Source organism: Tamandua tetradactyla, chromosome 15, assembly GCF_023851605.1.
Source record: "Tamandua tetradactyla isolate mTamTet1 chromosome 15, mTamTet1.pri, whole genome shotgun sequence".
Classification (NCBI taxonomy): Eukaryota; Metazoa; Chordata; class Mammalia; order Pilosa; family Myrmecophagidae; genus Tamandua; species Tamandua tetradactyla.
The window spans coordinates 18,751,907-18,770,886 of NC_135341.1; the positions used below are offsets into that span (position 1 = coordinate 18,751,907).

At 37.8% G+C, this 18,980-nt stretch overlaps 1 protein-coding gene across 7 annotated transcripts in view; it reads left to right on the top strand.

The window, feature by feature from the left end:
• Positions 1 to 18,980, top strand: part of MAGI1 (membrane associated guanylate kinase, WW and PDZ domain containing 1) — a 708,398-nt gene that overhangs the window by 248,708 nt on the left and 440,710 nt on the right. The window lies entirely within an intron of this gene.

The window sequence follows — 18,980 nt, forward strand, 5'->3', positions numbered from 1 at the left end:
GACAGGCATTTTCTGAATGCTTTATATGCATGAACTCATGTAAACTTTATTAGAACCCTAAAACATTAGTATGATTAGTGTCAAGGAGCAGGTATAATTAGTGTTCTCATTTATGGGTGAGGAGACTAAGGCACGGGAAGATCAAGCAACATACCCAAGATCATTCTGCTGGGTGGTATATCTCAAATTAGCCAGTTCCAATTTCAGGGTATCTGAAAAGTAGGGAAACATAGCATGACATTATTTTTAAGTACTATGTTGTATGTTCAAATAGTATCTCAGTGTTTTTCTTCAACTACCAAACAGTTTTTTCAGTTGAAGAATCTTTAAATTTAGCATTGGATGCAGTTGTAATGTGGGAAAAAAAATTCTGAAAACACTGCCCAAAAGGATATAGTATACTTTAAAAAAGATATAAATGTGTGTTTTCATATTCATTTAAAAGTACAACTAACTGACTTGTGAACCACCCTTTGAGAATAACTGTAGCATTTCTAGAAATCAGTTTGTAGAGTTTAAAGAAACCAGAAGCATCCTTCTGAAGCCATGTTAAAGGGACTCTGCACCCTTCTGGACATGTATTCTGCCACTGAGGTCTTTTTTTTTTTTTCTTTTATAATATATTGTGTTGTAAAATATAACTTACATACAAAAAAGTGATAAATTTCAAAGTACACTTTAAGAAGTAGCTATAGAACAAATTTCAAAGTATAGTATGGGTTACTGTCCCACTATTTCATATATTTCATTCTGACTATTCTAATTCTCTAGACACTAAAAAGAAATAGCTATATAGTGATTCAGAAGTCATAATCCTTTGTTAAATCCTAACTTCTCTGTTACAACTCCTCCCTCTCATTTGATCATTCTCTCAATCTTCAGGGATGTTTGGGCCATGATTGTTCTAACTTCCTCGTGTTGAAAAGGGGTGTCAAGTTATGGGGTAGAGAAATGCAGTTGGTTGATGTTCTGGGAGAGACTGGTACCTCTGGGTTTCAGGGCTTACCACTGAGGTCTTTGGAAGTTCAGAGTAGTGTCTGTGATGTACATTTCAGAATGATTATCTGCTCCACGGGTTTTGATGGCTTATGTTTCCCATGAGTAAGAAGGCCATGGAGGAATGGTGCTCTTAGAGGAGGGGATCATTCTTCGAAACGTCTGTAGCTATACTTTCAAGAGAAGAATTAAAGATATGTTCCACAAATTGACACATCCTGTACTCTTTTTCAAGAGCTATAGCTTCATAGCTATACTGCCCGTAAACAATATAGCTTAGATCCAAGAATACACTGGGACTATAGCACTGTGGTGCTAAAAAAAACCTCCCAACATGCTCAATAATTTCCAAAAGAAACCTGTGTCTTTTTCCCTGTCTTTGCTCTGGACTCTTCATAGTTGCTAAGTGTTTATATTGTTTAAACTTGATTAAAATGTTAATATTTATAGAAACTGAGTTTCTGTTTTCTTTGTTTTTCATTTTAAGTCTGTTTAATCAGAAGTGGCAGTTGCCAAACATATATCACAGTAATTAGAAAGCTTTGCTAGAGGGTACATGGATGGTTCAGTGGTAGAATGCTTGCCTTCCATGCAGGAGACCCAGGTTCGATTCCTGGAGCATGCAATGCTCCCCCCCACCCCAAAATACTTTGCTAGAAGAGAGTCATAAGACTCACCTTGTCCCTATTAAAGCTTACCAGGGAGCCTCCTTAGTATTTGCTGGGTTATAGTGCTTGTTTCCGCTTTCTCTTTTGAAAGCTGAAGAGGCTGTTGAAGTTGGGAAATGAGCTGTATTGTCCACACTAATTAGACTTGGCTTGTATCTCCAAGACTGATGCTTTAATTTTTTTTCCCCCTGAAGTTAAAATATTAGCAGCAAATAATTATTTCAGCCTCAGTCCATAAAATATAATCATGACTTGTGGGACATAGTCAAAGTTTTCTGAGTAAATATAACAAGTGGTGTTTTTAAAAAAAAAGAGGACACATAAATGATTGGTTTCACTCCAAGATCTCAACCTTAAAAAAACGGAAGGAAGAATGAAAAATTCCTGAAACATTTGTTGGCCTCAGCAAGAGTAAAGGTCCTCAGACTATTACTCTCAGGCCAGATCTGGCCCATAGTCTGTTTTTGTAAATACTAATTTATGAGAACACAGCTACACCCTTTTGTTTATATGTATTCTAAGGCTGTTTTCCCACTACAATGGCGAAGTTGAATAATTGTGGCAGATTTTTACCCAAAGTATTTCCTAACTGGCCCTTTAAAGATAAAACATGGTGATCCCTTGGTTAGGGAACTGAATCAGCTGTTTCTTATTCAGAATGTTTAGGTACTCTAAAACATTTAAACTGAATGAGGAAAATACTCTCAATTCCATTTCTTGGTAAAGCTTAACTTACTAATAGCCCGACTTGCCCCATAAAGATATCAATGAAGTCAAAGACCAACCCCACACCTATTTAAGCCAACATGCCCCTCTAGGTTCTCTTTTTGCAAGTGTAAGTGCAAAGGAAAAGGATGAAACAGAAGCCTTCTTTTTAGTTAAACTCTTTATTTTGAAATAATGATAGATCCACATGTAATCATAAGAAATAATGCAGAGAGATTTATGTCCTCTATATTCTTTTCTCTAGTGACAACAGCTTGCAAACCTATAGCACAAGATCATAATCAGGATATTGACATTGATAAAGTCAAGGTATAGAACATTTGCATTACCGTAAGGATCCCTTTCCTTCCTGCCTCCAGCCCCTCCTTGAACCGTGGCTACCACTGATCTGTTCTCCATTTCTTTGATTTTATTTCAGGTATGTTATATCAGCTTTGGGATCAGGCATTTACTTATTTAATTTTTTTTACGAAGCATAATTTTTAGAGATTCATCCAGATTGTTGCAGGCGTCAATAGTTCATTCCTTTTTACTGTTGAGTGGAATTTCAGGGGATGCATATACCATAGTTTGTTCAATGGCTCAGCTGTTAAAACACATCTGGGCTGATTCTAGTTTAAGGATGCTACAAATAAACGGCCATGGACATTCATGGTTTTTTGTTTGTTTGTTTGTTTGTTTTTTGGTGTTGGTGAATATAAATGCTTTTTCTCTGGAATGAAATCACAGGGTGCAATTTCTGTGTCATGTAGTAGTGGCATGTTTAATATCACAAGAAAATGCCAAACCGTTTTCCAGAGTGACTACCATTTTACATTCCCACCAGTAATTATGACCAATATCTTTGTCAGCATATGGCATTTCTATTTTAGCCCTCCTGATAGTTGTGTAGTATCTCATTGTGGTTTAAATTTGCATTTCCCTGATGGCTAATGATGTTGAACATCTTTTCCTGTGGTTATTTGCCATCTGTGTATCCTCTTAGGATGTCTACTCATGTTTTTTGCCCATTTTCTAAATGGTTGGTTTATTTGTTTTTTACTTTTGTGCTTTGAGAGTTCTTTATATATTCTAGTTGCCAGTCCATAGTTGGATATATCTTGTCCTTTTATCCTTTTCATGTGGGCTTTCACAGAACAAAATTTTAAATTTTGTTTAGGTCCAGTTTATCAGTTTCTCCTTTTATGGATGCTGCTTTCAATGTCAAGGCTAAGGACTCTTGGCTTAGTCCTAGCCCTAGATCCCAGAAATTTTCTCATTATGGCAGTTCGGGGGTAGAAATTTGGTTTATGTACTTTGTTAACATGTGCAGGGGATGAAAGAAAGGGCAAGTTATAGGAGTTCTTGCTCCCATAAGCCTCCACTGACAGTTCCCAGGTGAGCAGGAGTAGAAATGCCTTTGTATTGCTCCCATGTGGTTGCCACAGATTTTGTGGAGGGGAAGGGTGGACTTGTTGCCATTTGGCTAGGGTGAATGTCCCAACCTCTTATTTTATTTTTTAAATTCTTTTGCATGGGCAGGCACCGGGAATCAAATCTGGGTGTCCTGATGTCGCAGCTCCTTATTCAGCCTTCTGTTGACCCCACTTGTTTTTTTGGTTGAACTGGCTCCTGCAGCCTGGAAAGGGTGGGAGTCTAGGTCTTCACTTGGCCTTTGTCTCTTGGTTTAGAGTGGAGCCACAGTGTTTTCTGTGGTGGTTGCCTGCAGTAAAGTGGTTATTGTCTAAAAGTTGCCTGTCTTGCTGCCCCATTCTTGGTCATTTGCCTAGAGACAGTAGCAGGTAGAGAGACTTTGTGGGACTTTGTGCCTGTGCCCATTGGTGTTCCCAGCATACTGGCTGTTTTTCAGCTCCAAACCTATTATATATGAGGCGAAAGAAAACTCAAGCAACTCACCAGCATTGTTCCTTGGGTCTCATGGTCCCAGGCAGGCTGCCTTCTTTACGCTTTCAGAGCCTTTCTGTGTTTGTTTTATTTTGTAATATAAAGAGTTCAGTTTTACTTAGCATGGGGAGTTGGGAAAAGTACGTCTACTTCTGAAAGTAGAAGTTTCCTAGTCTCTTACAGGTGTAGGTGCTTCTTAGATTGTTCCAGCGGAAATTGCCTGACCCTTCAATGTACCTGTTCTAGTTTTCTAGCTGCTGGAATGCAATATACCAGAAACAGAATGGCTTTTAAAAAGGGGCATCTAATAAGTTGCTAGTTTACAGTTCTAAGGCCTCAAAAATGTCCCAATTAAAACAAGTCTATAGAAATGTCCAATCTAAGGCATCCAGGGAAAGATACGTTGGTTCAAGAAGGCCAGTGAAGTCCAGGGTTTCTCTCTCAAGTGGAAAGGCACATGGTGAACACGGTCAGGGTTCCTCTGTCATCTGGAAGGGCACATGGCAAACACGGTGTCATCTGCTAGTTTCTTCTCCTGTCTTCCTGTTTCATGAAGCTCCCCGGGAGGCGTTTTCCCCCTTCATCCCCATAGCACTGGCTGATGAACTCTCTACTTCGTGGTGCTGCAGCATTCTATGCTCTCTCTCATTCTCTCTCATTCTCCAAAATGTTTCCTCTTTTATAGGACTTCAGAAACTAATCAAGACCCACCCAAATGGGTGGAGACATGCCTCTACCTAATCCAGCTTAATAACCACTCTTGATTAAATCACACCTCCAGGGAGATGACCTAATTACCGTTTCAAGCATCCAGTGCTGAATAGGGATTAGAAGAAGCAGCTGCCTTCACAAAATGGGATTAGGATTGAACATGGTTTTTCTAGGGGATATGCATCATTTCAAACCAGCACAGTACCATTGTAAAGAACTGCTTAGAAAACCCACGAAAAATTGGTCAGTGATTTATATTCTCCTGGAAACAGGATTGCCTATACTTTTGAAGTCTGAATATTCCTACTTCTTTAGGTATAGATGAAACACCTGCCCCATTTGTTATTTTTTTAGATGGATTTGAGTAATCATATGATGAGTTATTGAAGGGTAATAAATACCTGTATGTTGTTCATTATTTCTCTAAAAACATTAATTTTAATATTCATTGTATGCTCCATATGTATTATCTTTCTGTCTTTCATTCACATAGTGGATTATTTGTTAGATGTGATTTAGGGAGCCAGTTCACTCCCCCTGTGTGGACAGCATGTAGAGTATAGATCTGAGGCTACACATCTTCCCAAAAGTATACTCTGGGCTCTGATTTTCATATGAGATTTCTAACGTTTACACCTGTAAGTTCAAACTGACAAAAAAGTCAGCTTGAAAAAAGCATTCTGAAGTGTTAATAAAGAAACAGCCAAAGAAATATACAATAAAACCCTTCAATGTAAACAAAATAAATTTAGTCCTAAACATGAAACAGAAGAGCTGGGATTACACGCAGTTTATGAACTAGCTGTGAATGAGTGACAGCTTTCTTTTATAAAAGGATGGAGTTAGACCACACGGTTACTCAAAGTCTGTCCACTTTTACATTGGTTTGAACGTTTTTATTCTAAGTAGCTGTAGCTCAGGGCCACCGGCAACTTGAGAAGGCTGAATTATGCTCAGCATTTTTATTAGAATCACTTGCAGAGATTGAGAAGGAGAGGAGAACATTGCAGATCTCTGGCCATAGCTTTGACGCCAACCTTTTACTGTTATTGCTATTTTCTAGCCTTATGAAAGGGAAAGACTTGGGAACCAACTCATGTGTTGTATTGTGGAAGTGTCATCAATTCCAGATACTGTGGCCATTTTGCTCCAAGGTGAAAGGAAGAGAATGGGTTTGAATTGAGGAGGTCAGTGGGTTCACAGTGATGAGTCATCAGTATGAAAAGGATAACTTCTCAGCCAACAGGAATTGTAAGCAATAGCTGTGTCTACAAAAGATCAGCATTGAATGGCTGCAAATAGAGTTGTTTTTGTCTGCATGGTATCTCTGCAAAATATATCCATGTGTTATATTTATATTTCCCATAACTTCTGGATTCTTCTTCACAGATTAGAGAGGGCATGCTGAGGGCAGGTGCCAGGGACAGAGTCCTATAGAGATGGAATCTCTCCCAGACAGATAAACCTCTCTACCTGGTTCACCAGTTATTTCTTCATTGTCCCTTCCAGGTACCACCCAAGATTCTTAGGCTAAGACCTGAAGTTAGCTGAATGGACACACTGTTTCCCTATACTATCCACAGTTTAACACTGCTAATAAATCCTTCAAAAAGTAGAGCTCATAACTCCATGCCTCTGTGGCAGTGCTTTTCTTATCAGTCAAAGGTTGTTGTTAGGATGATTTCTAAGGCCTCTTCTATCTATAGCATTCTGGGATTCTGGGATTTGCATTGGAAGGCATTTAACTTAATTCTCCAAGCTTTCATTGTAGGCTTACGATGTTGGTGAAAGCTTTTTCCACTAGCTACCATTGTCTATAACTGACCAATTTATGTATTAATCATTTGATCCCATACCAGAGCTGGAATTATTATATTATTAAAGATTGTCATGGATGAATTCATCCGTATTTCACTTATGCTAGCTAAACTGGTTTCTTCCTCTCAACTAACCCCAAAGAGCACCTAGTAAATGGTCAATTGAGTGTGATTAAGCCCTGGGAGCAGTTGCAACTTTGAGTCCCTGTTCTTGTCTTCCAAAGTCCCTGTTGTACCTAGCTTCATTCCCCTAGATACAGTTTTCAAAAAGTTTTCTAGCGAGAAAAGAAACCTATCCAACTTAACTGGTGGCCAAAACAAATCATTAGAGTCAGAATTTATTTCTGTTATTAACCAGTTATTCAAACTCAAATGCAGATGCTCCTTCTTTGATTCACATTGCTTTGAGAATCACCCAAAGAGACTGAAAATGCAAATTCCTGGGCCTCTGATTCTCAGAGGTTTGATTTAGGCTAAGAAGTCTATTCAGGAAAGGCACCTATGAGCAGTTTTGTTGCATGTGGTCCCAGCTGACACTGTTATATTGACAAAGGTCTTAAACATCAAGAATATGTATTTTTTTAATTACCTTTCTTACAATGAAAATACTATAGCCATCTTCAATATAAAAAACTTGGCAAACACATAAGAGAGTAAACACTACTCATAATTCCCTATAGGAATATTTACCTTGTTATTAATTTAATTTGAGGGTGGGGGGATGGTGAATCATCGCTCTCCCCCCTCTTCCCATTTCTTTCTTTGTTTTTCTTTCCCCCATATATATTCAAGATATATGTAATTATGTCTCCACTGATACAATCTGTAGAAATTGTTTTGTAAATTTCTTCCTCTTAATACCCTTTAAATATTTTTGATATTAATGTTTTTTTAAAAAATGATTCTGATCGCTGTTTATTATTATATAAATAGAATGTAGGATCCATGAAGACAGGGACTTTATTTTGTTCACAGTTGAACCCAATGGCTGCAACAGTCCTCATATGAGATGGTAAATAAATGTTTGTTGACTCATATCAGAAGATTTGACTCATAATTTATTTAATCAATCCTGTATAGTTTTGTCATTTGAGGTTATTTTCCTCCCCAGTTTTTTATTATTGTAATAGCCCTGTGAATGTGTGTGTGTTGTGTGTGTGTGTGTGTGTATGTATTTGCATGTCTATTCAGCCATTTTCCTTAGAAAATTCTACCTCAAGTTGGAATTCTATGATGAGGTAAAAGTATCTGGCTAAAGTGTGCTTTAATAAGAAAAGATGTCTATTCAAATTAACTGAAGCCCACAAGGAAATTGATGGAAGGACTCAAGGATGTCTTCTAGAACCTAAAAGCAAGAAATAGGCTGACCCTCACAGGGTACTTCGACTGTTGGTAGAAATTCATTAACCAGTCCCATGTTCTCTTTCTTTGGTTTTTCTAAGTTTCTTCCATTTCTAGTTCATTTGCCTTTTCCTGCAAATCAGCTTTCTCTGTTTTCACATGTACACAATGGAAAAATGGCTATTGTATCAGCCTTGGCTTTATGGGATGTTTCAGTAACAGGACCACAACAAAATATTTAGTTAGTTTTTGCTCTAAGTACTGGGCGAGAGTCTCTGATAGACCTAGCTCGGGTCAGTAGACTTTGTGGGGAGGACATTCTGGGTTCCTCACATGGACGCTTGGTCTTTGTCAATCAGCAGGGCCTGGAGTAAGAAGTTGACAGTAAGGGAGGCATGGATGGCAAGCACTTTGGGGGTGCCCAGTGCTGAAGGATTGCCTGTATCTAAAGCATGTCGGTTTGAATGTTCTTTATCGTACCAGTCTCTCACCACTTGGAATTGAAAGGCTACCAGTGTTGCCCCAGCAGCTAAGGATGTTAGGTTTAAATGTCATGATTCCTTAAGTCCAGACTACTATTTTCCCACTTTCATAGTTTAAGCTTAAAGTTTTTTCATACTATGGCTGATTTAATTGGGCTAATTAAATGCTGTCTTATCAAGATCTAACTCTTATCTTTTGTGGGAAAAAGAGGCTGTTTTTGTCTAACGTTCTTTATGTCTTTTACCTAAGCAGTCAAGGCTATTAGCCTTTAAGATAGTCCCTCAGTTTGACTTTTAGTTGAAAGAACCATTACTGAAGACTGATTTAGGCAGAGCTCTGCTGTGGAAACGTTTTTGTGTGGAAGCTTCAATGAACTTCCTTGTCCTTTCCCTCATTCCCTTTCCAGTTATATGGACTGCTGAAATTAAGAAGGCATTAGGTTAAAAGGTCAAAAAAAACATTTTATTTTTTTTGTTTTTCTTTGCTTTTTTTAGTATGGTCCAGTGTTCTTGAATATTGCATCTTTGTTTTTAAATGTTAGGGTTGTTTGGTGACATTGAGGTACATATAAGCTTGTTTTGGCTCTTGGGAAAAATATAGAGCTAGTCTCAAATACTTGTTTGCTTTTTTAAGAAGAATAATCTTCCTGTTTGTTGGTCATGTTTTTGGCCTGCAAGTTTTTAAATGAAAGGCGTGTGCTGTGTTTATTATATTAATAATGATTACATATGATTACGTGTACAATAGTTTATTTGTTTGCAGTGCTCTGGGTACAACTGTCATTGCAAGTACTTGAAGATTTTTGTTTGTGTGCAAAATACTTCCTTGTTGCAAAAAAGTAGGACAAAAACAGGAAAATTCATTTAAATTATTGATGTTGAACATTGTTTATGGATTTTTAAAAGCAAACTTCATGATTTGGGTGGTAGAGAGAGGAGTCATTTGGAAAGTACTCTAAATCTGCCATAATTCTCATGAATTTTGAGTTTCTAGTTGTAGCAGTAGACCTTGACAGAGGGAGACCCAGGAAAAATGAGCCTTTTGAGGCGCCTCTGTTCTATCATTTATCTTTCATGCCCACAGGGTGCTTTCCTGACCATGTAAGAAAAAGTTTTTTTTGTAGTTACGTAAGAGAGTTAAGAGAAGAGAGATGCTTTATTGAAGTGGCTTAGTAAATTTGGACTCAGAGACTTGGGTTTTAAGTTTGAATTTTCCTCAGAGTAGCTGATTGGCTAGTTACCTATTCTCTTTGGTAATCATCTGCCTCAACTGTAAAGTGTAAAGTTCTTAAACTGCGCAGGGTTGACTGAGGGATTAAATGACCCTAATTTGCAGAATTGTGGAGCCTCAGAACAGGCAGAATGCTTGGTGACCTGTGCCAGTCTCTTGACCACCCCAAGATGACTTTCAAGTCTGCAGGAGCTCCTAACTGTGAAAGATTAAGCATCTTTAAGGGGATGGGAGTGGGTGGGTGGTGGTGGTGTTGCGAAGTAACAGAAAAAACACCCCAGTTCTGGGTGCAGCTTCACTGCTCTATCTACTTGTTTTCTCCCCTGCTAATAGGAAATTTGTTGTTATTTTGTTTATTTTTGTTGTATGAGTTTAGTGCCTTAGGGAGAAATAAACTTAAAAAAGTTTATTGATAAAACAACATACAATCACACAAACATTCTTAACGTACAAGCATTCCATACATGGTGTACAATCAGTGGCTCACAATATCATCATATAGTTATGTAGTCATCACCATGATCGTTTTTTTGAACATTTGCATCACTCCAGAAAAAGCAATAAAAAAGAAAAAGAAAAAACTCATACACAGTATACCCCTTACCCTTCCCTCTCGTTAACCACTAGTATTTCCATCTACCCAATTTATTTTAACCTCTGTGGGGATAAATAAATTTTGTAAAATTCTTTTATTCTCACTGAACAACTCCCACATGATTATTTATAGAAGCCATTCTTGGGCTAATGTCATTTTTCTTTGAGGATGCCCCATCTTTCTGAATATGGTTTACCTTCTGACACCCCTTAATTTGGTGTGCTTAGACATACAAGGCAAAATGCAAATTTAAAGTAATTTAGTAAAAACTATTGTAGAGTTGATTTTATTGCAGAAGTTTTATTTCATTCCATTTCCTTTCCTTTTTATTTCATTTTATTGAATGTAAACCAAACATGAAAATCTGTCTGTCTTAGCAATCCATAAACCTCTGTAATATAAATGGGTGATAGGGCCTATGAGAAGTGAACTTGGGCAGAGTAAACTGAAAAGGGCTTCCCTAAAATAGCTTTAAGTGAATCATTTAAAATGCGTAGGGAGAAGTGCTCATAATTTAAATACATACTAGCAGCTTGCTTCCAGAAGAAAGTAGCTGTTTCAGTGGCAAATAAATGATATTTGAAATAAGGCGGACTGGGGTTGGTGTTTAAGTCCTGTTATGGAGTTCACGATGTTGCACTAGTTAGTCCTTTTTCCATTGAACCTCAGTAACATTATTGTGCAGTGGGGGTGAGAACACCTACCTTATGGGAGTGTTGTGGTATTCCCAGGATAAACTGTGTTTGAAAATTCATTGTTAAACCTTAAAATTTGACACATATGTAAAGCTTTTACTTACATACAACCTGTTGGTCTGACCCAAACTGGATTTTAGAGAATTTTTCATGATTGTTTCCTGAAAACTTATTTGGGCCCTGGTGGAGTTAGAACATGTTAATTATTTCTTAGTTTTCTGGTTTGACCTCAAGGACATTTAGAAGGTTCTAGGAAATGTGGGGAAATGAAAAATGTCACCTCCAGACTTGTAAGCCTTTTCAGGGTTTGCTCCCTAAAGATCAAGCCTGAATTTTTTTCATGTCATAAAAGGTAGGTCATGCCTGGCCCATGCTTACCTCCTTAGCCTCCATTAGTTTCTGTTCCACACTATTTTAACCATACCAAATTACCTCTTTCTTAGTTTTTTTTTTCCACCTGTGTAGGCACTGGGCATTGAACCTGGGTCTCCGTCCTCATAGGTGAGAACTCTGCCTGCTGAGCCAGCATCACACCACCCCAAGTTCCCTCTTCTTTCTTGGATTTGCTAAGCTATCCTGCTTCCAAGCCTTTTCACGCGTATTCCTTCTGCCTTGAGTGCTGTTTCTGCCCATATTTCTATGGCTTACTCCTGCTCATAACTTTCAGCTATATTATGACTCCTTCTAAGTTATTGTTTTCACTACCCAAGGCTAAAAGTTGGATGTTTTGTGCCTGCATTCATTCCTGTAGTGCTGTATGCTCTTTTGTCCATCTTGTCTACCGGCCTCTGAGCTCCTAAGGGCCGAGAACATACCTTGTTTGCTCTCATTTCTCCAGTACTTCATTTAGTCCCTAGTTATGTGGAATTTTTTTTTCAGATGTATAAACGAATGATGTGCAAGAGTTAGTTCCCTTGAATCTCAAGTACACTATGTTTTGGCATTCTATTTAAAGTTTCTGGGCTGCTTAGAACCAGCTAAACATAGCATTTTTGTTTTGACAGTAGACTGTTCCTTAAAAAATGGTGGAGGAAAATCTTTCAAGTTGAGTTTATCGTTTGGTGATCCGGTTTTTCGCAGTGTGTGTTATGAAAATGCTTCCGTGGCTGATAAACTCAAGACGCCTTTAAGATAGCTGGGACCTGTGTCTGCAGCATCTCATCCTGACTGTATCTCATTCTTCACTCACATGCTACATCTCAAATGAAGTGTCTACCTGAGATTGCCTGTCCATGCAGAAATTTTATTGTGACTGAGCTTAGAGCGATAAAACATTTTTGTGTATGAATGTGGCCCCTGGGGGAAGAAGTGGGGTCGATATTATTGCTCCTGTAGATGCTCTTTTTATGATCAACCCTTTAGAATATGAGGTGGGCAGAGAGAAAGCCGGTTTCCTCTAAGGAAACATTTTGTGGTTGTGGTTTATTGAGAGGGACTTTGATTAAAGAGCCTTAAGTAGGAAGACCAAAGATATGGTATTGAAAAAGAAGTGTTAAAGGATTCTTGAGTGAAAGGAATTATACTCAGTACTATGGACTGTATCTGTAAACTTTTTGAGAGGTACTTCTTTATGAAATGACTCTGAGGTTTTATTCTTTCTGTAGCATGGGTAACGGAAAATATTTTGATCTGGTTTCTAAGGCATGGTAGGTGAAATTTCCTCTGAAATTTAAGAAAAGCGGATTTTACTCAGTCCTTCATTTCATTTATTTAATAAATATTTATCGAGAGCCAGTTATTCTAGGCATTGTTCCAGGGGTGGTGAATAAAGCAGAGAACCAGAGACCAAATATTTATAACATGTTTCATTTCTTGTAATGATTTATATTATCTCAAGTTTTTATGCTAAATAAATGTTTTTGTATAATCTGTTATATAACTTTAGAAGGGAAGAAAATGTGTATAATTCATAGTTCCTCCATCTATTATTGAGATTTAGTTTAAAAATTTCCTTTATGTCTTGTTTAAGTAATAATTTTCTCAGTCTACCACCAAGTCTGGTCACACTTGAATGCATTGGATGCAAACACACTAATATCGAAAAAGAGAGAATGAAATCAGGTTGGTAAATTTTACCCAGGTTATTTAGATGCTCCTATTTCTGTAGATAAGAAGAAAGCACCCTCTTGTGGTTGTCTGTGGTTGTCTTACAATTATTTCAAAATATATGCTTCCTCAATTAAAAATTAAAGTAATTAATAAATACATATGGATACAGAAGTTAAATTGCATTTTAAACAGATTCACTGGTATATATTTGATATACCATACACTTCACCCATTTAAAGTCCAGTGTTTTTAAATAGATTTACAGGTTACACAACATTACCAAGATCTAATTTTAGAAAATTTTGTCCCCTCCAAAAAGAACCCCAGACCCATTAGAAGTCACTTCCTCCTGCCTCAGTCCTAGGCAGCCACGAATCTGCTTTTCTGTCTTATAGATTTGCTTTTTCTAGACATTTCATATGAGTGGAATCATACAGTTTGTGGTCTTTTGTGCCTGGCTTCTTTCACATACAGTGTTCATCCACATTTTAGCATGTGTCAGAACTTCATTCCTTTTTAAGGCTGAGTCATATTCCGTTGTATGTCTATGCCACATTTTTTTTGTCCATTCATCTGTTAATGGATATTTGAGTTGTTTCCACTTTTCAAATGTTGTGAATGATGCTGCTATGTACATTCGTATACATATGTAAAAAGTTTGGTGAGAAAGTTTGTCTTCATTTCCTCTGGTATATAGTTAGGAGTGAAATTACTGATTCATATGGTAACTCCATATTTAACACTTAGAGAAGCCGCCAGAATGTCTTTTAAAATCACTATACCGTTTTATATTCCTACCAGCTTTGTCTGAGGGTTCTGGTTTCTCCACATCCTCACATGTTGTTATCTGTCTTTTCTATTTTAGCTGTCTTTATGTGTGTAAAGTGGTATCTCATTATGGTTGATGTGCATTTCCTTAATGACACATGATGAGCGTCTTCTTATGTGGTTATTGGCCACTTGTCTATCCTCTTTGAAAAATTGCCTATTCAAATCCTTTGCCTATTTTAAATTGGATTATTTGATTTTTTATTGAATTGTAAATTATTTATATATGGATTTGCAAGTATTTTCTCCCATGCTGTGGGTTGTCTTTTTACTTTCTTGATGGTATGGTTAGCAGCAATAAAAATTTTAATTTTGATGTAGTCCGATTTATCTGTTTTCTTCAATTGCTCATGCCTGTTTTGGGGGGGTGAGATAGGGTACATGGGTTGGGAATTGAACCTGGACCTCTTGCATAGCAGACGAGCATTTTACTGCTGAACCACCCGTGCACCCTTCTTGTATTTTTTGATGTCTTATCTAAGAAATTATTTTCTGACCCAAGATGTTTTAGTTGGCAAACTGCCAAAATGTGATAAACCAGAATTGGAACAACTTTTAAAAAGGGGAATTTAATAAGTTATGTCTTTGTTCTAAGCCTATAAAAATGTCCAAACCAAGACATCCAAGAAAAGATACTTTAATTCAAGGAAGGTCAGTGGGTCTAGAACACTTCTGTCAGCTGGAAAGTCATGTGGCTGGTATCTGCTGGTTCCTTGCATCTGGGCTCTGTTGCTTTCAGCCTCCATTCCTGTGGAGTTCCTCAGTTTACTTCTCCAGGGCTGACTTTCATCTCTTAACTTCCCTTGGCTCTCTCAAGATTCTGGCTTGCTTAACATCTCATGATGACATCTGCAGGGGCTCCAAGCATCTCCAAACATCTGTGTCTCTGTTCTCCATATGTCAGCATCTGTATGAGCTCTGCTCTGAAGTTTCTGTCAGCTCTGTCATTTCTAACTCTCTCCAAAATGTTTCACCTTTTAAAGATTCTGGTAAACTAATCAAGACCCAACCAGAATGGGTGAAGTCATATCTCCATCTAATGAAAATGTCACAGTTGGGCGCACCACATCTCTGTGGAGATAATCTAATCAAAAGTTCCAGCCTACAGACATAAGGGCAAGGATACAAATGGACATTTGCACACCAATGTTTATAGCAGCATTATTTACAATTGCCAAGAGATGGAAACAGCCCAAATGTCCATCAACAGACGAGTGGCTAAACAAGCTGTGGTATATACATACAATGGAATATTATGTAGCCATAAAACAGAATAAAATTACGAAGTATGTAATAACATGGATAGACCTTACGGGCATTATGCTGAGTGAGATTAGCCAGAAACAAAAGGACGAATACTGTATGGTCTCACTGATATGAACTGACATTAGTGAATGAACTTGGAGAATTTCAGTTGGTATCAGAGACCATCAGGAGATAGAAATAGGGTAGATATTAGGTGATTGGAGCGGAAGGGATACAGATTGTGCAACAGGACTGATTGTAAAACAGAAATGGATAGCACAATATTACTTAACTGTTATACAATGATGTTAGAACACTGAATGAAACTAAATGTGAGAATGATAGAGGGAGGAGGCCTGGGGGCACAAATGAAATCAGAAGGAAAGATAGACGATAAAGACTGAGATGGTATAATCTAGGAATGCCTAGAGTGTATAATGATAGTGACTAAATGTACAAATCTAAAAATGTTTTTGCATGAGGAAGAACAAAGAAATGTCAGTACTGCAGGGTGTTGAAAATAGATGGAAATTAATGTTTTAAAACTTTAACTTATGTGTGAGACTAAAGCAAAAAAAATATTTATTTGGTGCAAAATTTATATTTTAACTAGTGTATTTCCTAATATAACTTATGTGGACAGCTTAATTGAATATCATAATACTTAGAACCTTGAGTAGAACATGAGATTTTGTTGGTTTGTCCAGAATGATGCCCCGATAAATCCCAGAGTGATTTAAACAGTGAATGAAAAAAGTATTTGCAAAGTCCCCTTGGGGGAATGGTGAGAAAGGGGGAAAATTCAACTTCCCCAAGTGGAGAATTCTTGATATTCTCACAAGCAGTGGGGACAAGCAAAGCAATAGTCTGAGCCCCCAATCTTGGGGTTCGTTCATAAGAAACTTAACTCTGCAAAGGATAGGCTAAGCCTACTTAAAATTAGGCCTAAGAGTCACCCCCACGAGAACTTCTTCTGTTGCTCAGATGTGGCCTCTCTCTCTCAGCCAACAGAACAAGCAAACTCACTGCCCTCCCCCTCTCTATGTGGGACATGACTCGCAGTGGTGTAAACCTTCCTGGCAACGTGGACAGAAACCCTAGAGTTAGCTGGGACTCAGCATCGAGGGGTTGAGAAAACCTTCTCGACTGAAAGGGGAAAGAGCGAAATGAGACAAAATGAAATGTCAATGGCTGAGAGATTCCAAATAGAGTTGAGAGGTTATCCTGGAGGTTATTCTTAAGCATTAAATAAATATCACCTTGTTAGTCAAGATATAATGGAGAGACTGGAGGGAACTGCCTAAAAATGTGGAGCTGTGTTCCAGTAGCCATGTTTATTGAAGATGATTGTATAATGGTATAGCTTTCGCAATGTGACTGTGTGGTTGTGAAAAAAAAATTAAGTTTCAGCCTACAGTGTTGAATCAAGATGAAAAGAAATGGCTTTCCCCACAAAATTGAATCAAGATTAAAACGTGGCTTTTCTAGGGTATGTAATACTTTCAAATCGGCGCACAAGGTCATGAAGATTTAACCCTGTGTTTTAAGAGTTTTATGGTTTTGACTCTTATAGTTAGATCTATGATCCATGATGTCACTTTTTACCATTGGCCCTAGCAATTGTAGTATTTGAGGAAAAGGGATAATATAGTGAACCCTTCATCTAACTTTTAAAGCAAAAGGTAAATTCCATGTAATTCTTTTTAAAATGGTTTATCTTTCCCTTGTTCCCAAATGCTTGGGAAAAAACCTTCAGTAGTTATTTCCTGTATTCTTCCATTTGCTGCTATAACAAATTGCCATAACTTCAGGGCTTAAAAAATGTAAATCTATTATCTTACATTCTGTAGGATAGAATTCTGACATGGGTCTCCTTGGGCTAAAATCAAGGTGTATTCCTTTCTGGAGCCTCTGTTTCCTTGACTTTTCCAGCTTCTAGAATCCTCCAGCTTCCAGTTTTTCCATCTTTAAAGTGGGCAGCGTTGCATCTTTTTGTGTCTTATTTCTATAGTCACATTTCCCTCTGACTTTCCCATCTGCCTCCCTTTTCCACTTTTAAGGACGCTTGTGTTTACACTGGGCCCTTCTGAATAATCCTAATACCCCCTTTATTTTCAGATCACCTGATTCAGAACTTAATTCCATCTGCAACCATAATTCCCCTTTGCCTGGCAACATGTCTGTAAATTCCAAAGATTAGGCTGTGGGCATCTTTGGAGAAGCTGTCGTTCTGCCACCCATACTTCCTAATCCTAATTCTGCCAGCTATGAGTGAAAAGTATTTCTAGGCTTGGGGATGTACGAACTGACATGAAATGCTTCTCACCCCCAAACTCTACAAGGCAGTGAACTCTAACAACCTGACCAGGAGAACCTTCTGTTCATTCGTGTCTCTGTTTTTATGGGATAGTCTATGTTTACAGGTAGGAACCCTCCTGTCTGATGAGTCAGCCTCCGAGTGGTAACGTGATGGAGAGTAAGGAAAGAGTTAAGATATAACCTTTACCAAGCCCGTTCCAGGTAGTCATTATTATGGACACCACCAGTATCAGCCCTAAAGCTGCTTATTATCCTCTTACAGCTTCTCAATCATGACATGAAAACAGAATTATCTTTACTTGGAGTTTAATGTCAAGCCAATTTTTGTTATATCCTTAGGTCTTTGAAAAGTACTGATTGCTATGTAATTTGTATAATAATTCTTTTAACGAATGGTATCATGCTATTTAATTAAGAAAAATCCCAGGTAGATAAGGTAGTGGTGAAGGTGAAGTATTCAAATGTTCATTTGATCAAATGAAGCTTGGGACATAGAAATACATAGTCACTGCATGATCTGAAACATGTCATTATACACCATTGTCTGATTTTGAGGATGCTCCTTGCAGTCACCTCCCAAAGAGAGAGTACCAAAACAAAGAAGTTGCAAAAGTACCCGTAATTGCAGTTCTCATAAGGTATAAAATAATCAATGTAAATCTGTCCTCTGCCCCAACTGAGCCAGAGTCTTCTCTTCTTCTCTTACCAGCTCCCTTTCTGAGAACCACTGTTAATAATTTGGACCTATCCTTCCTTAATTTTTCTAAACTTTTACACACAGGTCTGCATATGGGCTGTGAGCTTATACATCTAGTTCGTCAAAGTAATGATCATATTATGAGGTGAAAGCCACATGGCTTAAAAGCTAAACACTTAAAAATGAACAGTTCAGTGATGTTTTCTACAATTATAATGTTTTGCAACCACTGCCTCTGCCTAGTTCCAAAATTTTACCATCATTCCAAAATAAAGTTGCATACCCATTGAGTAGTTATTCTGCCTTTCCACCAGTGCCAGGTAACCACTAACCTCCTTTCTTTTTCTATAGATTTCTCTAGACTAGATGTTTCATATAAGTGGAATCACTCGGTATTTGACTTTTGTGTTTGAACAGCCTCATGTTTTCAAGGGTCATCCATGTTGTAGCTCCTATTAGAACTTCTGTCCTTTTTATGACTGAATAAAATTCTTCATTGTACTTATGTACCACATTCTGTTCAGCCATTTATCTGTTGTTGGACACTTGGATGATTTCCACCTTTTATCTGTTGTGAATGGTGCTGTTGTTTACATCGTATTCCCGAATCTGAGTCCCTATTCTCAATCCTTTTGGGCACATACCTGAGAAATGGAATTGCTGGATTGACTGGTAAGTCTATGTTTAATGTTTTGG